The sequence below is a fragment of the Pteropus medius genome, unplaced genomic scaffold (assembly GCF_902729225.1).
Source record: "Pteropus medius unplaced genomic scaffold, Ma_sr-lr_union100, whole genome shotgun sequence".
NCBI lineage: Eukaryota > Metazoa > Chordata > Mammalia > Chiroptera > Pteropodidae > Pteropus > Pteropus medius.
Window position 1 is genome coordinate 5,083,051 of NW_024344371.1, and position 14,910 is coordinate 5,097,960.

The following is a 14,910-nucleotide window of genomic DNA, read 5'->3' on the forward strand; positions in this document are numbered from 1 at the left end:
GGACGAAGAGATCGGACACAGCTGAGTTCTTGCCCATTCCTCAGAGGCAGCCCACTTTCATGGCCAATGTGGTCCGTAAAGGCCTGGCCCATGTGCCACAAGGCATGAAAACTATGAATGGCCTTTTCAGCTCCAGCGTGTCCTGTGGGATGGCTGAGACAATTGTGGTAAACTCATACTCCTCCCTTTACACAGTTCTTCTTCCTCTATTCTTGTGCACAGGAATGTAAAACCACCTGCAAATCAGCATCTCGGAGTCTATTTTTGGAGGAATTCAATCTTAGGAAGATAGAAGGAAAAGCAGTTTCTGCATATTCTGACTTTTAATCAGCAAATATCTGTTTTATTCTTTCCCCATTCTACAGGACACACACACCCTGGGAGACAATCCAACAGTCTATTTAGTTATTCCATCTACCTTAAGCTTTTCTGGTGATACACTGGCTTCTTCAGCAGGTTCAGCCATATTCTTCTAGACCAGCAATCAATAAACCCAAGACAAGTTATATGCCCCTAATATATCAAACATGATACTGATGAGGGTCCAGAAAAACAAAATAAAATTTGAAAATTAAAAGACACAGCACTACAGATACATTTCAGTGTTTTATTTCTTGCTAGATGTCTTGCTAGACGTGCTCTATGAAGACTCACATTTTGGGTGGAAGTTGGTGAGGAAAATTCCATGATTGGACTCTGATTTTGACTTCTGGGAGAAACCACCTTCTGTCATCCATCGTTCTCCCAGGGCCTTGGGTTCACCATTTATAGGGCCTTTTTAATTTATCATCTGATCATCTGTGATCATATGTGAAGAAAGGAGAGTATGCCCTGATTGGGGTCTACATGTTTGCAGTTTTACATAGTCGGGTTTGCAGTTTACATAGTTGGGTTTTTGTTTTAAAGCTTTAAAGCCACAGGCATTTTGGACAAGATTCTTAGTTTCTTTTGGCTATATAATTCTCAAAAAGATTGCTAAACTTCTGATCTATTTGAGCCTAATCAGTTCCATGGGTCAGTGAACACCTCTCAAGTTCTTTCCCAAAGTTCTTAAATACACTTTAGTTTTGAGTTTTCTAGCTTGCTCACTTGCTCACTTTCTCTTGCTCGCTCTTGATCTCTCCTTTTTTTTTAAACCTGTTTAATTTTCACTGAACTGCTTGTTTTTTGTTTTTTGTTTTTCCATTCCATTACTTAGCACTTTCTAGAAGAGAGTCTGGAACACTTGCCTTTCGAATCCTTAAAGGCTTTCCATCTCTGGACATTCTCCAATTCTTATTACATATCTTTCTAGAAACACTTTGTTAAAGGTATCAAATAATAACCAAACATTTTCACTCTGCCTTTCCCTAATCACTCTCTCTATAACAAGTTCCATTATGTGTATGACTTGCCTTCCAAGTTATGATAGATAGAAGTGTGGTAGCAGCTCAACAGACTCTCTAGGTTTCATGCCTGCAATATGTATTTTCTTGTCCCTTCCTTGACTGTTAAATAAATGCCACACAATTTATTTTTTTAATGGCAGCTCATCAGTTATAATTCTTCTTTTGGAGGGGATTATTTAGGGCAAATAATTGTTGAGGGTAAGTGGGTAAGAAACTTAACGCAGTAAGTTTCTCACATAAAGTACAATGTGAATATTTTCAACCTTTGCACAGCCTTGGACTTGGTCATCTAGGCAGTTAGACTCCTTTCATGTTTTGTCTCTTATCCTTAAGGACTCAGAGGCTTCTGATGGATTGTCTGCCTCTGGCTGGCAGTTAGGGGAAGAAAGGGCATGGAAATTACTTGGAGGGTTTTTAATGGACCAGACCTGGAAGTGGTGTACTTCAACTCTTAGGATAATCCTTTGCTCTCAAATTGGTCATACATTTCTCACTATTCTTTACATACCTAAATACTTTAAATACCTAAATGTAAAGAATGCTGAGAAATGAAGCCTGGTTTCCCCAGCGGAAACATATTTCATGAACACAGAATGTTTGTTACACAGTCCTATTGTCTCTGTAATATCAACTATGCATTATAAAGAGTATTGTAATAACGGTAATAAAGATCATTGTGTAATATCACTGCCAATGACAAATTTCTTGAGCACTTAGGGCTAATAATTTTATTCTTCAGTTGTAATATTCTTATACTTTCAAAATAAGATATGCAGCATATTAAGCAAGTTGTCATGTCAAAAAATTCTTCTGGGGCAACTGTGTAATGTTATCAGTTGGTTATGGCCAGGGACAAGGAATGCACTCATATTTAAACAAAATGATTTTTAGAAAATAACTGTTAACTGCTAGAGTAAATAGATATGCAAAACCAAACTTTACTTTGTTTCCATTCTCCTGAAATGTACCTTATGATTACATTTAATAGTCCCTAAGTAATACCATGTAAACTGAAGTCTTCTTTAAAGGAGAGGAGCAATCACATATTCACACTGTAATGATGGGGTATTTACATGGCAATTACCAAGCCATTATATTGCCTTTCTTTTAACTTAATCAGCTACATCTCCTAAATCTTGTTTTGGAAAAAATGGTTGAGCTAAATAACTTTTAACTACCATAGTGTATATTGCCTAAAGAAGTTGTCATTGGCACTAATCATCAGGGAAGTACAAATTAAAACCAAAATGAGATACCACCTCATACCTGTCAGAATGGCTATCATCAATAAATCAAAAAAAACAAGTGTTGGCAAGGATGTGGAGAAAAGGGAATCCTCATACAGTGTTGGTGGGACTGCAAATTGGTATAGCCACTATGAAAAACAGTATGGAGGCTTCTTAAAAAATTAAAAACGAATCTACCTTTTGACCCAGCAATTGTACTTCTGGGCATTTGTCTAAAATAATAATAATAATAATAATAATAATAATTCATAAAGATCTGTGCACCCCTGTGTTCATGGCAGCACTATTCACAATAGCCAAAGTATGGAAACAATGTAAGTGCCAATTAACAGATGATTGGATAAAGAAGTTATGGCTCATATATACAATGGAATATTACTTAGCCATGAAAAAAATGAAATCCTACCAGTTGCAGTGACATGGATGAACCTAAAGGTTATTAATGCTGAGTGAAATAAGACAGAAAGATAAATACCATATGATTTCATTTATATGCTGAATCTAAGGAACAAAAAGAACAAACCAATGAAAAACAGACTCACAAATAAAGAGGACAATCTGGTGATGGCCAGAGGGGATGGGATTTGGGGAGCTGGGTGAAAGGGGTGAAGGGTTAAAGAAGTACAAATTAGTAGTGAATAGGTCATGGGATTGGGGAGCACAGCATAGGGAATGTAGTCAGCAGTAATATAATGGCTATGTATAGAACCAGAAGGGTGATAGAGTAATTGGGGGATTCTTTCATAAACTATGTAAAAGTCTAACCAATGTACTGTATACTTGAAACTAATAATAAATAAAGTGCTAAAATAAATAAAAATGTCACTAGCATTTTTCTAGTTATTGTTATTGTTTTTCTTTAATAATGTGGGAAAAGGACATTTTAGACATCAGTTAAACATTTATGCAAATATAATGTCAAACTGTTTAAAAATATACCAATCATAATAATTATCTGTATTTCGTGTCTTTGTATTCTCAATTACTACATATGGATGACAAAGTTGGACAGTGAAGAAGGCTGATAGGAAAAATGTCAATTCACTTGAAATCTGGTATTGTCAGAAAGATGAACAAGTGGGTCCTAGAACAAAGTATCACTGGAGGCAAAAATAACAAAACTGAAGGTTACCTACTTCAGGCACATCATAAAAAGGCAATGTTCTTTGGAAAAGACAATAATGCTAGAAAAAATAGAAGGCAGCAGGAAAAGAGGAGATGGATAGACTGCATAGAAGAAGCCATAGGCCTGAGTCTGCAGGAGCTGAGAGGGCTCTTGAGAACAGGACATCGTGTCCATCACTCATTCATAGAGTCACCAAGAGTTGGGTCTAACTCAGTGACATGTAACACAGTAATACAGAGTCTTTTGCTTAGATTTGCCTAAAACATGACACTGCCCTGGAAGCAAAATTGACTTCTCCTTGATTTCCTATTTTTGTTTCTCTGAGATCTTCGCACTTTAAATCTTTGCTTTCTCACATCTCCAAGTTCTTTATTACAGCTTTATATCTATCTTTATGTATTTTCAGATATCAATCTGATTATTTCAGTAGGATTGATGAACTTCTGCACGTTGTTTCAATTTAGCTGAAAAAGAAACTCATTTACATTTTGAAATTAAAATTTTACATTTTATGTTTAAGCTTAGTTACAAAGAAATATGAAGACAAATATTGTGTCTAAAAAATAAATGAGTAAAGCGAAAAGCAATTTACATAAAATGTTATGATAATTCTGGGCAATTGTAAATTTTGTTGTCATTACCTTTTTTTTTTTTTTTACTTCTTTGTTCAATATTGTATTATAGTTCTACCCATTTTGTAAATTTCTTTTTCATAAAAAATTAAGTGATTTTTAGATATCATGATGATTCTATTGGTTGAGTTCAGGTCTCCAAACTTTTTTAATCTGAGTCTTTGTATTTTAGCATTATCTTCAGTTGGATAGATTTCACTCTTAGAGTATTGGTTACATTTATTTTTATCATCCTGAAAGTTAGTGAATGAATTTATCTAATTTTAAAAATGAGTTGTCAACTCTGCAACACTTTTTAAAATTTATCATTTAGTTAAACATTTTATAAGTAGAATCTTCTCATATCTAAATTTGAAATATATTTTACATTTAATACTCTTATATTTCATTTTCTACCTAGAGTCATATCTAACTCTAAGAAACTTTCAATTCATGTAAAATTTTATGTTCCTTAAGAGAATTTTTTATCTTGTTCAGTAAAATCAGCTATCAGTTATCTACAGAAGAAAACTAAATATTTTATTGTGATCTTTTATTCAGAAAATCAATACCACAATCTGGCATTAACTCTTAGGATGAAGGACATTATGTATACTTTATGGGTCTTTTGTTTTGATGTAAAAATGTGCCTAAAATTATCTGATACATTTTAGACTTCACAGCTTTTTTTGACATGTTTTATACTCTAAAGGCATGTCAATATATTTATTATCAAGATATTAAATTTGAAAAAAATTTGAATTTTGTAGATTCATTATAGCACATATATGTTCAAGTTTAGAAAGCAAAGTAATCAGTGAATGAAATTTTAAGGTGTTTTTGTATTTTCAATTATTTCATTTAATTATTACCATTATTTTATTTTATTTTTATTTTGCTATTGAAATTGAAGCACAGGTTTTTTTGTTTGTTTTTTTTTTACTGTTGTTATACCTCAAAAATTAAGCTTTGTTTTTGGCCTTGAAAATAAAGTGATGATAGAATGAATTTAAAAGCTGCAGGTTACTATTAGAAATAAACTGTGGAATGTGAAATGTTGATTAAAGATCAAAGAATAGTAGCAGAATTAACATCTGGTAGCTGTGAAATCACTTATAAACTGCATAAAGCAAAGACAAGGAAATTGAAAACTTATTACTAATTCTTATAATTAATAAAATGGACAAGGCACATTTTAATATTTTAGTGGAAATTTGGCTATAGTATCCAAATTCATTTCTTAAAGGTATGTGATTTAATTGCTTAAACCCTAAAAAACTGGCTTCATTCAGTACATGCACAGCCAAATGGAAGATAGTTTGCAATTCAGTTGTAAGTTCTACTGAGTTACTAGTTTTGGATGTAGAAATTATGAGAGGTTTTAATATGAATATAATAGCGTAGTCGTAATGAAGTGTGTCAATTCCAGTAACTCTGTGGGGAAAGTACAGTAATTCAAAACCACTGAGTACAGAGCGAATGATACAGAACATAATGAGAGATATTTTTTAAAATGTGGAGCCAATGTGATACCTGCATTTACAGGTTTTAAACAGCTCCTTTCATTCTGTATGTTCAAAAATATTAAGTATTTACATATTATGCTATGTGCTATGTGATTTAACTTATACAAGTATAAACATTATATAGTTGGCTCGTTTCTGATTCCTGAACTTTACTCTGATACAGAGATGATAAATTTATAATTCAAACATTTTCAATTTTTTTATCTTAGAATTATTTTGGATATTTTATCAAATATTAAGTTTTACTCTTCTGGAATGATTTTACATTTTGTATTTCACTGACACCATTTTTGTCATATAGCTGGACCTGAGCAAATTTTATAGAAACAGATCTTTAAGACTGATTTTTACTTAATAAATATATTTTCATGTATATGTAAAAGTTTCTTTTGAAGTTCTAAGGGCTCAAAAACAATAATGAAAATTTTATGGAAAGTGTACATATGCAACTAATATTTTGCAAAATACTCTCAATGATAATTACCATCATTTAATTGTAAAGATTGACAAAAATATAATACGTATCAGTAATCCAAGGTCTTGTTGACTGCTATAAACATCAACAAATCAAAGTCTTCACTTACAGAACAACTTATGGATTGAATCTACTGCAAGCCACATGTAATCGAACCATATCTTGACATCAAGTATTAAAACTCTCTTTTGGAGGGAAGATATTGGTGGAATGAGAAGCACTTTCCATTTTCCCTTTGTTGTGAGAACTATGGAGTGACTATTATGGAGTCATCTACCAGGATATATCTTAGAGCAAAGTTATTTGGGAATATAATAAAGTAAGAGTTTGTACATCCTGAAATGGAAAATTAATGTCAAAGTAACATTTATCCTCAGTAGATAGAAGTAGCCAATAAGCAAGGAAGCTTCAGAGTACCATTAGAAATAAAGAAATAAAATAATCTTTTATTTATGATTCCTGGTTTGATGGACTATGACTATACACATAGCATTTAAACTCATTGTGGTTTTCTTAATGGTACATGCGAAGCTGGATAATAATACTCTATTCTCTTTCCTAAAAGGATGAAGCATCTAAATTTTTTTATTCAATAAACATTTATTGAACTACTCCATGACAGATATTGTTCTAAGTTCTGAGTTTCAGTGGTGAAAAATAGTAGAAGTTCCTGCTGTTATGCACAATGCCATCTAGTAGAAAGATATAATAAACACATGAAATAAATACACAACACACATTTAGAATGTGATAAGGGCTAATAGAAAATAAAATAGAGGAATATGATAGAGAATGTGAGATTGCCCTCAGCAAGTAGATATCCCTGTAGGGTTGGTCACAACATAGCAGCCTTCCTTTGGGAAATGGAAGGAGGGAAGGATGGAAGAGTAGGAGAGAAGGAACAGGAGGGGGAAAAGAGAGTGGAGAGAAGAGGAGAGATGAGAAGCGGAGAGAGATCTTGACCTCAGTGTCTGTCATAATCCAATAATAGTGTTTCATCACTTCTGCTGTATTCTATTGGTTACACAGACCAACCCTGTTACAGTCTGGGAAGAGGCTACACAAAGATATGAATGCCAGCAGGTGGAGAACATGAGAGGGCATCTTGGAGGATGGCTGCCACATGCAATAGAGGTCAAGGAAAATGAAAGTTCAAAAAGGATCTGGGTATCTTTTGATAATTTAGTTTTATTTCTGATATGTGGTTATGTCAGAAGCAAGACTACATTAAAAGAGTGTGAATGTGCATTCAAAAAATGGAAACAATTTGCAATCTCACCAACAGTACATGAGGATTCCCTTTTCTCCACATCCTTGCCAACGATTGTATTTTGATTTATTGATGATAGCAATTTTGACAGGTGTGAGGTGATATCTCGTGGTTTTAATTTGAATTTCTCTGATTAGTGACATTGTGTATCTTTTTTCATATCCCTGTTGGCCATCTATATGTCCTCCTTGGAGAAATGCCTATTCAAGGCCTTTGCTCATCTTTTAATTGGATTGTTTTTGTTGTTTGATGTTGAGTTGTATGAGTTCTTTATAAATTTTGGATATTAAACCCTTAGATACATCATTTGCAAATATCTTCTCCCATAGCAGCTTGTTTTTTTAGTGATGATTTCTTTTGCTATGAAAACATCTTTTAGTTGCTGTAGTCCCATTTGTTATTTTTTTATTTTATTTTCCTTTCCCAAGGAGATATATCAGAAAAAAAATATTACTAAGAACAGTGTCAGAGAGTTTGCTGCATATGTTTCTTCTAAGAGTTTTGTGGTTTCAGGTCTTAAATTTAGGTCTTTAATCTATTTTGAGTTAATTCTTGTATATGGTGCAAGAAGGTGGTCCAGTTTCACTTTTTTGCATGTATTTATCCTGTTTTCTCAACACCATTTATTGAATAGACTGTCTTTACCCCATTTTATATTGTTGCCTCCTTTTTCATAAATTAAATGACCATCAAGACATAGAAGAAATCCAGAAAGCTAATTTGGATTTCCAGAAAGCTATCTTGGAAAGATGTAGTTACCCATATGTTTACTGAAGAGCTATTTACAATAACTGAGATACGGAAGCATCCTAAATGCCCATCAATAGACTATTGAATAATGGAATATTACTTGGCCATAAAATAATGAAATATTAACATTTGGACCTAGAGGGTATTATGCTAAATGAAATAAGTCAGACAGAGAAAGACAAATGCCATATGATCTCATTTGTATGTGGAATCTAAAAAACAAACAAAATGGAAACAGACACAGAGACGCAGAGAACAAACAGATGATTGCCAGATGTGAAGGTGGTTAGAGGGCTGGGTGAAAAAAAGTGAAGATTAAGAAGTACAAATTGAAGTTATGAAATTATCACAGGTATTAAAGTACAGCATAGGGAATATAGTCAATAATATTGTAATAACTATGTATAGTGCCAGGTGGGAACTAAACTAATCAGGAGGAGTCATTTTGTAAATTACATAAATGTCTAATCAATATGCTGTACAGCTGAAACTGATATAAAGCAGTATTGAATGTCACCTCTAATTGAAAAATTAAAATCGAAATTAAATATTAGAAACAGTAGTTATAAACTGTTTGAAAATTTGAAAATTTGATAGAGAAATATAGGAAGCATATGCTAACTGAAAGGTAAGGACAAAGAAGATGTGAAGAACCTGTCTCTGGATATATTAAACTACAGACAAATGTTAGTGGAGAGCAAGAGATTTAAAAGTTTTTGAGAATGTGAAAAATGAGGGAACTAGGTTCTCTCATGAACTAGGTTCCTGTCCTTTTTATGGAAGAGGGAGACAGTTCTGAGAATACAGAGGTAAAACATTTAGGCAGGAATAGAAAGATGGCTACTACTCCTTCTGTGTTAATGTGGGGAAAATTAAAGATTAGACAAGGAGACCAAGATGTTGCAATATGAAAAAAAGATGTGAGAATTTATGCACCGTGATTTTAAAGTGAAATAACTCTCAAAGTAAAAACTGTCCACACCTGTTTCCAGACCTAATACTAACAACATATTTTCCCTAAGACTATCAACTATCTCAACTTCATGTTTATCCTAAACTCAGACTAGTTCAACATTGTATGAAACAAGTCACTCATTTTCACCTTTATTATTTTAACATTGGTAGAGAACAGTGCAAAACCTTGAAGAATGGGGCTACAAATCCATACTTTCCATACATGCCTGGGATTTAAGCACAGTCACAAAGTTCTTTGTAGAGCTATCAAAGACTCTGCAAAACTCACAGACACCATTTTTAAGTCTGTAGAAACACCGCCTCCTCATTGTAAAGGCAATATTCATACTTCATATTTTAGAGATTAAAAATGTCAGAAAAAAATTTCCATCCCTTTTACTCCCTAATCATGTCTACTCCACTTTTCCAGTCTGTCATAGAGACTGTAATGTCTCTCATTTTTCAGATCTCATGTTTCTTTTCTTTTCCTGCCTCCTATAAATCTTTGTCAGGAATCTTACACCGAAACTACCTCCATTATTCATTGATATTCTTTCTCCCTCCTTTCTCTCTCCCTCCCTCCTTCTCCTTCTCCTTCCCTCCCTTTCGTCATCCCTCTTCCTTTCCCCCTTCCTCTCCCCCTCCCCTCCCTCTCCCTCAGTTCTTTCTCTCTTTTCCTTTTTTGCCCTCCTTCCTTTCTCTCTTTAATCCTTTGTTCTCTCTCTGTCTTTGTCCCAATTCTTGTGTATAAGCATTCTTCCATAATGAAAATAATCAACCGAGAAAAAGACTATCACAATTCATTTCCTTAGAAAATTCTTTTTTCTTTTACCACATATCATCTTGAAATAGTGTTTTGTGCTTATTTTCTCAACTTCCTCTAATACTCAATGGCACACATTTCTTAAGACATTTCTTAAGTATCTGGCCATTTATCAAACTATTTTACTCAGTCTTTTAAAAATTATCTTCAATATCAACTTAGAGTTATTGGCTTGTATAAAATTATACTTGTTGGCTTATAGAAGTGTTTACCATATTTTATCTCTCTGCCATATCAGATATCCATTTCCTGAATTTTTATATGTTCTCCTTTGGCTTCTGCAGTTCATTTCTTCTGGTAGCACCTGATACTCCTACCGAATTTCTGACAATTCTTGCCTTTATAGGTTATCCTCCCCTGCCCACACATTAAATGATGGGCTTCCTAGCCATTTTCAGTTTGATTATTTTATATTCTTTAAATTCTTACTTGATGAATATTTAATGGCATCTTATTAACTCTGATAATTTTATTTCTAAACTGGAAACTCAAGTTGCTGTCTCTCTATACTGAATAATGACATCACTGAAAGTTCATACAAATATTTTCATATTGGTTTCTCATTTAGAATTATTTTAACTGAAACTATTTTATTGAATTTATGACTTACCACCCAAGATATAATACAATATATATAAATTCTCTTGTCAACAAATTCTATTACCATTTATTCTGTCCTCCTTTTTTATTTCTTTTAGCCCATCTTCATTGATATTTCTATAGTTATTTTATCAAATCTCTGGATGGACTTGTTCTTGATTATAGATTTACCTCTCTACTACACTGTCATTGTTTAAATCATCACTGATTAGCCTTTACTTGGACGATTCCAAGAGAGTTATCAAGTCTTTCTGCCAGTAATCTCTCATCTGGTTTACAATGTATTGAATTGCCAAATTTCTTAAGAAGAGAACAAACAAACAAAATTAAAGGTGTGTATACCAACTAGGCTTGAACTTATACACTTTATATGTGCCATAACAGGTAACATCAAATTCTTTAGCTTAGTGTAAGAGACCCTACATAATCTGTCCCCCACCTTATTTTCACATTCCCTGCCTTCTTTTGTACTTGTGATCTTCAAAAATATTTCTGGGACATAAAGCTCTTTAATGATTCTGTTGTTTCTTATCTCTCTTATTGAATACCCTTTTTGATTTTACTTTCCACTTGGAAAATTTTTGCATGTCTCAAATTCTTATTTAAATGTTTCCCTTCTGTTATTTCCCAAAACATACTGTCTTTTTAAATTTTAAGTACAATTGATATAGAATTTTATATTATATTAGATATACAATATAGTGATTTAACATTTTTATACCTTGCAAAGTGATCACCCCACTAATTCTAGTAATCGTCTGTCACTGTGCAAACTTATCACAACATTATTGACTATATTCCTCTTAACCTTTTTCACTCATCCCTCATCCCCCTCGCCTCTAGCAACCATTCCTTTGGTCTCTGTTTCTATGAGTGAGTCTACTTTTCTTGCTTGTTTGTTTGTTTTAAATACCACATACAAGTGAAACTATATAATATTTGTCTTGTTTGACTTCGTTTAGTATAATACCCTCTGGGGCCATCCATGTTGTCACAAATGGTAAGATATTATTCTTTTTATTTCTGCATAATATTTCATTATATATATCACATCTTCTTTAGCCTTTCATCTATCAGTAGACACCTAAGTTGTTTCTATATCTTAGCTATTAAAAATGATGCTGGAATGTATATAGGTGTACATATATCTTTTTGAGTTAGTGTTTTGTTTTCTTTGGATAAATACTCAGAAGTAGAATTGGTGGGTGGTATGGTAGATCTTGCTCAACCCCACTATGTTCTTCCTCATATCAACAGTGAGCCCTTGGACTGCATTTCCTTTAAGCTCCTTGAAGACAGAGTTCCAAAGACAGCAGAAAGTTTTTGTGCTTTGAAGACTAAAGAGAAAGGGCTTCTCTTTCACAGAATTATTCTGGGGTTTATATGCCAGGGTGGTGACTTCCTACACCCTAATGGCACTGGCAGCAAGTCCATCTACAGGGAAAATTTGATGATGAGAACTTTATTCTGAAGCATATGGGTCCTGGCATCTTCTCCATGGCAAATGCTGGACCCAACACAGATGGTCCCAGTTTTTTATCTGCATTGCCATGACCGAGTGTTTGGATGGCAAACATGGTATTTGGCAAGGTTAAAGAGTACATAAATGCTGTAGAAGCCATGGAGCACTTTGGGTATAGGAAGGGCAAAACCAGTAATATCACCACTGCTCATTGTGAACAGCTCTAATAAATTTGACCTGTGTTTTATTTCAACCACCAGATCATTCCTTTTGTAGCTCAGGAAAACACCCCTTCACCTCCATCTGTTCTCAGTATCCTATAATCTTTGTGTTCTCACTTCAGTTCCTTGGGTTCTATATTTTTCTTTATCTCTCTCCAAATCTGGCTAGATTACAGAGTTAAGTTTATAATCATGAAATAAAAACTAAACAACAGTTTAAAAATTTGTTTGCAGTTTTATACAAATCTAATCAAAGCATAAAAACATTTTTTCAAATACCTCAGACCATTGTATATACATAAATTTGTGAATGAGCTTATTCATTTTGCTCAATCATATGAAGAAGTGAGTTGCTTAACCCTTTATGTATTACAAACAATTCTGAAATAAAGACACTGAAAGTTATCCAAATTTGTGTTGGTATTCAAATGATAAAAGTCCCTTTTTATTTACACTTGATTTTCCTTTTATGTATGGGCTTTTCAAATACCGTGTTCAAATGCGAGGGTTGATCCCTCACTAAACTGGGAACTCACCTTGTAGGAATTGATTCTTCCTCTTCAGCTGTCTTCATGGTAATATGTTGTTATTGCAGATAATACACCTGGTTCTTAAAATCCCCACTTCCTTACTCCTTTCTTTGTCGATTATTTTACATACCTATGAAAATAATGTTATTGAATAAAATAATTTTAGCCCTGTCTCTTAAAAATACAAAACCTTTTCTGAAAAGTATGGTTCAAGGTACAACACCATCTTGAGATTTCATAAAAACATTAATGCATTTTACATCTTATCATGTTTTATTACTGCCTAGCACCTTATTTATAATAAAAAATAATGAGTTGTAGAGGTATCTGTTAAGGGATTTCATGAGAAATGACTTTATTCTCACTATGGCTAAATGTAGGTAGCAGCACAGTATTGTTCAGGATAAAGAACCATTTGATAGAATGATACCATGAGAAACAACCTTTTCTGTGGTGCACAAAGATTCTCAGGCTCAGAAATCCATCTCAGTACAAGTAGGAATATCCCTGAGAGACTTTCCTGGCAATGGATCAGAGCTTTTCCCTTTAGGACGTTCAGAGGTCAGTGCTTACAAATTTCACTAGTAACCAGTGTCTATTTAAAGTGTCCCTTGCTAGAGAAATAATGAGGATATAGTTTCTCCTCAAATTTAATTCCAAAAGATAGGAAACCTGTCAAGAACAAGCAAAAAAATGTGGCAAAAATATATGACAGTATAAAATTGAGCACAAATTCTATATACTAATATACGAAGGCCTGAGAAATAAAAGTGAATATGGTAGTCAAGTATATCAGGCCACAGAGCTTAAAACCAAAAACATCCTGTGTGCTGAGAGTCATCTCCACCCTTTCCTTTCCAGAAGTAATCATACGTGGAGCACAATTCTGAAGGGGTTCTTCAAATTTCTCTCTTTCTTCTCTTAATCTTAGACTTTGGGGTATTGATGGATAGAAATGGGGATAAGAGAGTGCATATAGTGGCAAACTTAGATACAACAAATAGTTACACAATAATAATGATTTTGAAAAAGTAGCGTATATAATCCCTAATCTTTTTAAGAGTCATTTAGCTTAATTATATACTTCGAGGAAGTATGGCATAAACAGGAATTTTTTTATCTGAAACTTTTTGGAAGATATGTTTATGTGCATTTTGGGAGCTGAAGTTCAGAGAAGATTTATTTATAAGTAAATTGCAGAGTTAGCTTTTAATTTTTAAATAAATAATTGGAAAAGTTTTAATGAACAAAAATTATGTGTGTGTATGTGTGCGGTGGTGGGTCTCCAAAATCATTAATAAATTACTCCTTGAGTTGATTATAGTTATCTGCTGTACTTGATAAAATAGTAATTTCTTAATGGTTATTTCTCCAATCTGTATTTTCTTCAAGCTAGAATTATTACAAATGAGATATTTTACATTGTCTTCCTCTTGCTTCTGTGCTGAGAACTGAATGACTATATGCCAAGTAGCAGCAGAATGTTGTATTTTCAACACCAATATTCTTATACTTGTCTAGGATAAGTCATAAATCTTCTAACAGGTTTACTGGTCATAGTTATAATACACATTTTCAGTTGTACATTTTCTCTCTTTGTCTCTCTCATTCTCATGTTCACTCCTTATTGGCTTTACTCTGTGTCCTATTTAAAATAATTGAGCCAGGCACATTTTCAGGCTATTTATTCTCTCTGTACTCTTCATGTAAAACAAGCAAGATAGACGTATTGTCTGTCTATTCAAAATGGTTAAATCAGAATGCTTCCTTTGTTGATAAAAACACTTATTTATTCAATGAGGAGTGATCCACATTGTCCATAAGGACCTAGAAATCTCAAAGAATGAATAATTCTTCAGAGAATTCCAAACTGTTTATACCTCAGCACACATCTTTGGTCAGGGGCATTTGGATGTCTAGCTCAGGA

The 14,910-nt window shown here is 33.4% G+C and overlaps 1 pseudogene; it reads left to right on the top strand.

Moving 5' to 3' along the window:
* The first annotated feature begins 59 nt into the window (after positions 1-59).
* On the top strand, positions 60-12,459 carry LOC120608596 (peptidyl-prolyl cis-trans isomerase A-like; annotated as a pseudogene).
* The last annotated feature ends 2,451 nt before the right edge of the window (positions 12,460-14,910 follow it).